Source organism: Sardina pilchardus, chromosome 6, assembly GCF_963854185.1.
Source record: "Sardina pilchardus chromosome 6, fSarPil1.1, whole genome shotgun sequence".
In the NCBI taxonomy this organism is placed as follows: domain Eukaryota; kingdom Metazoa; phylum Chordata; class Actinopteri; order Clupeiformes; family Clupeidae; genus Sardina; species Sardina pilchardus.
In genome coordinates, this window is record NC_084999.1 from 19,386,257 (window position 1) to 19,391,256 (window position 5,000).

Here is a 5,000-nt window from a genome sequence, read left to right on the forward strand (position 1 = left end):
ACGTCTCTACTTAATAATTGCACACTGTAACACATACATGTCACAGCCACAGAGAGTCGGCAGGCCACTAATGCTTTTGTGTGCTTATGAGAATGTGAAAAAGGTTAAGCTCGGTGCTAAGTCCAGGAATATAGCCCGAAGGAAACACAGCAGGGTGAGCTGGAGGGAAGGCCTGTCACTCACCAAGAGCATTCTGTACATTCCCTCACAACCTGCTTTCAGCAGAAAAAAAGAGAAGTCCATCAGTTCTATAGGGTGGAAGAGGGGAGAGCAGAGTACAGCTCAGACTTATCAGAAATGGAATTTCTGCTATCTCTAGTGCAGGCTAGAGATTTTTCTTTTCATTCTTTTTTTTTTTGAAGGCCAAAACGGATTTCGCTTAATCATAATTCAAGAATGCGTACAAAAACAGGCCTGGAGCACGACAGACCTCTCGAAAGTACATTCCATTCCAGCCTTAGTGATGGTCAATTCACCTTTTATATCAGATTGTTATTGACTTTTTGTTGAAAAAAAGAAATGTGACTAACGCAGGAGAAAGCCGAGTCTGAATTTGGCCACTCCGCCATCCTTATTTTTGTAAGAATAGTGTTCACAGCGATTCGATCATAAATGCGGTCGTTGATATGAACCAGTTTGCTCTCCATTGATATTTCAAGTGCCGAGTTCAGTGCATTGAATAAAGCCTTAAATATTCCTTTTAGGAATTATATAGAGAAATTCCTTTTTGGAACTATATATAGGATTTCTTTTTAAACTTCACAGATGCAAAAGCTTCATGTCCAGTAGAGATCAGGATGGTCGTGGTCTACATGGTCAGCACAGGATACCAGGTCGTTTTGCAAAACTGAATGCCTTGACTAGATTTTCTTTTCTTATAAAAGCAGGGAGTAAGTTATGGTGCCTGCGCTTATATCACAGAAAACCTAATCTAAGACAGGAAACACTTTGAAGTGAACGCTTTAGATTAAATACAGATTTTTACAGGTTTGGAGTCATTCCTGTTACACTGACCATTGAGAGGATTTTATGAGCAGGGACACAAATATAAGAACAGCAAAGAAGAGGTATCGTGAGAGAAACAGAAATGCAAAGTATGAATATAGGCTAAAAAAAATGGTGGATAAAAGGAAGAATACAACATAAAAGAAAGAAAAGAAAAGCTATGCTTCGTTGCGGAGAAAAGCGAGAGAAGGCGAAAAAGAGAGGTCGAACGGGTTGGCACCGGCCACGTTTTTTTTTTTGTGCGCAAAGTGCCGTTCCCCTACACTGCTTTAAAGCAGACAGACACTGACTCAACTGGAGCACTGATTCCAGGGGGATTCGCTTTAACACCGAGCGTGAGCCTATCAGCTGCGGTCACATGCTAGCTTCCATATTGGGCTCGGTAGCCTGAAATACTCGGGCTCCCTCCACAACACCAGCTCAGCCCCTTAGCCTCTCGACTGGGTCCTGCATAATTGATGGGCTTTGCTGAGTAATGTTTCATAAAGTGAGAGCAGTAAGAGGAATCCTCTGTCGTATACCAGCCATCTCCCTCTCTCACATGGCACACTCACTCACTCACACACTCACTCACTCACTCACTCTCTGCTGGCCCAAGAGTTTGCAGCGGACGGCCACGCTTCATTCTGAAAGGGATTTGGCAGTCGGGCCATACAGGGATGGCCCGTCGAGTGCACAATGGACGCTCTTTCCCCCTCTCTCTCTCTCTCTCTCTCTCTCTCTCTCTCTCTCTGTCTCTCTCTCGCTTTCTTCCCCTAAGTCCTTGTAGGTGGTGGTCTGGTGAAATAATAATGACTTTCTTAAAAGTCTGCGAGGAGAGAGTTTACCTTTAAGAAGTGGGACAAAAATATACGGGACATTTTTGCACAGGTACGCTTATCGTATTAATCTTATATCCACATTGAGTCGGAGTTGTGTCTCCACTAAAGAAAACGAAGCCGACATTCATGCCAAACGCTCACATACTCATTCAGACCAGGAATCACCGTACACAACAACATGCGGAATGGCTGTCGGTGACGCATTTACTTCTTTTCGGAACGATACCCGAGCTATATATTATTTCTACGGCATACAAGTGTGCAGCCTTGAACTGTGTTACAAATTCATCTGGCCTTAAGGATGCCTAACCTGAGCCTGGCAAACAATGGAAGTCGGGGGGGGGGGGGGGGTGGGGGGGGTGATGAAGGGGGAGAGAGGAGACCCAGCAATGGTGCATGGGTAAAGGGGGTATACAGAACAGCACGGAAAGGCGTTGTGGATACTTCCAGCACCACTGCACACGAGGGGGTGGGGGGTGGGGGGGGGGGGGGGGGTAATGGGGGGGGGGGTAGAAAACCTAAATGTTCTCGATCCCGAACAGATGGATTACGCACATAGCCCGTGAATTTTTATTAAATGTAAACACGACCCCGACTTCCCTTACCATGCAGGAAGACGGGGTGGGTGGGGGGAGTACAGGGAACGGCACAGGGAATGGGAGCGGGGGGAAGAGAAGAAGTGGGACACCCGGACAACGGAACTAATATTCATCGTTCGGCCTGTGCCATTTTTTTTTTTAACTCACATTTTCTGAATCCCGTAACCGCACTCGAACATTACCAATCATCAACTCATACGCTGAACATAAATCAAAACCATGTTGATACAGTTACGCACAGAATTCACATTTTTTGGCACAAAAGCGGAAAAAAAACTAATGCGAAAAACGCGGATAGCGGGCGAATGTAAGATCCCTCGCCATCATCCCACGCCACTAGGCCTCGATACGCCATTGAACCTTTCCAGAGTGCGTGCGAGATGATTGTGCACTTTGCACACAATTCGACTCAAACATGTGTGGTTAACAGAACCAAAAACAGGCAGGACACGCCGATGTCTAAGGCACGAAATCAGGACTGAGGCAGAAACACGAGCAGAAACGGACCAAGAGTGTAAGAGACAGAGCACGAGAAAGAAAGAAACAAGATGGAAGAGGAAGGAAGGAAATGTTTTTTTTTTTTTTAAGTACACAAGCAAACTAGGCACTCTTTCGTATGGACAGGAAAAAACACATGCCAAATAGCGGAGGGGAGTAGGGAACTTGGAGAGGAAAGGTGTTGAAAACGGACTAAGTACACACACATACGAAACACAGGTACGTAAACACACACGGATGAAAGGGAAGGAGAGGACCCGGGGACAGGATGGGAATAAAACAGCGGAGAAGTGGAATGGAAATGCAAAAGGATGAATAAATACCAGTAGAGGTCGGATGAGTCCACTCGTCTCGCCCCGTTGTTCTCCCCCTTCTTTCCCGCGATTTTGTTCGGTTCGGCCGTCCTTTTTTTTCCGTCCTCCGCTCTCTGTCTGTCTCCTTTCTTTGCAACTCTTCTCTTTCTCCCCCTTTTTCACTTCTCTCTGATTCGGTCCGGCTCTCTCTCTCTCTCTCTCTCTCTCTCTCTCTCTCTCTCTCTCTCTCTCCGTCCTCTCCTCCTCCTCCTCCTCCTCCTCCTCCTCCTTCTCCTCTCGCTCACTCTCTGGCTTTCACGCTCTGTCTCACAGTTTCTGCCTCCCTCATCTCCCTTTCCCAGAGACACCTTTCTCTTCCTCTTCCTCTATGGAGCAGCGTCAGAAGAGGGGAGAGAAGGGGAGGAGGCAGGGAAAGAAAGAGAGACGAAGAGAGAGAGAGAGAGAGAGAGAAACAGAAAAGATCAACTGTTCGAAAGAGAGCGAGAGAGAGAGAGAGAAAGAGAGAGAGAGAGGGAAAAAAAGCTGGAGCACAAATTGTGCTGAAACAAAAACGAAAGAAGGGGCCTCAAAGAGGACGCCAGCTGTCAACCCTACCACCGATACTGGAGCAGCGTGATACACGGAGCGAGAGAAAAGACAGAAAGAGAGAGAGAGAGAGAGACAGAGAGAGAGAGAAAGGGAGAAAGAGAGAGCAGCACAGAACCGGTTTCTCAGCCAGGAAAACACAAACACATAGAGAGGAAAAAAGTCCTAGAGCAACAGCGGTGAGAGAATGGTGAACGTGCAAGAGAGAGAGAGAGAGAGAGCAAGATAGAGAGAGAGCGGTAATATGTGTTTCTAAGTGTAGGGTATGGTTGGAGAAAAGAAGAGGGAGGGAGAGAGAGAGAGCGAGGGAGGGAGGGGGCGCTTGGGACTGGGACGGAATATCTTAGTGGGAGGGAAAGAGGAGGAGTATGTGAGTGGAGCGGGCTGAAGGGGGTGGGGGTGACGTCTGCTGTTACCGGTCATTTTTTAAATTTTCCCTGCGAGTGCAACCCTTTATCAAACACAGCTCTTTTGTAGCAGTAGCGGCAGCAGTGGCGGTGGCTGGTGTGAGGGGTGTTTCTGTCCTGATTATAAAACTGAATCTCTCTCTCTCTCTCTCTCTCTCTCTCTCTCTTTCTCTCTTTCTCTCTCTGCCAGGCTGTTTGCATTTTCAGGCACATTGGCACTCGGGTGCTGGAGTGTGAAGATTACTGCCACCCTCTCCAGGCCCCCTTCCCCACTTCAACACATCTGAGCAGGAGACACTATTTGTTGGAGAGTGAGTGAAAATGAGAGAGAGAGAGAGAGAGAGAGACGGAGAGAGAGAAACAGAGGGAGAGAGAGAGACAGACAGACTGGGGGGGACAAAAAGGGGGTGAGGAAAAAGCAGAGAGAGGGGGAGGGGAAGGGAAGGGAAGAGATTGCCAGGGCTACTTCCAGGCGGAGAGCTAAAGCCCAGATATCTTCACCTGTCGCCAGCAACACTAAAAAAAACAATCACTACCCTTCACCTCCACAAAAAGCCAGCGGTTAGCCTACATCTTTAAAGTACTGTATTTTTTAACATTACTTCCGAGATCTATTTGAAAATGATACAAAAAAGTAGTCTCTCTATTAACTGCAGAACATAAGAACATGTGGTAATTCAATTTCTTGTACCTGAAACAATTCTCAAAATCAAAATGTATTTTGTCATCATTGCAATTGCCACTGTGCATGACAAGAATTCAAACTTTCAG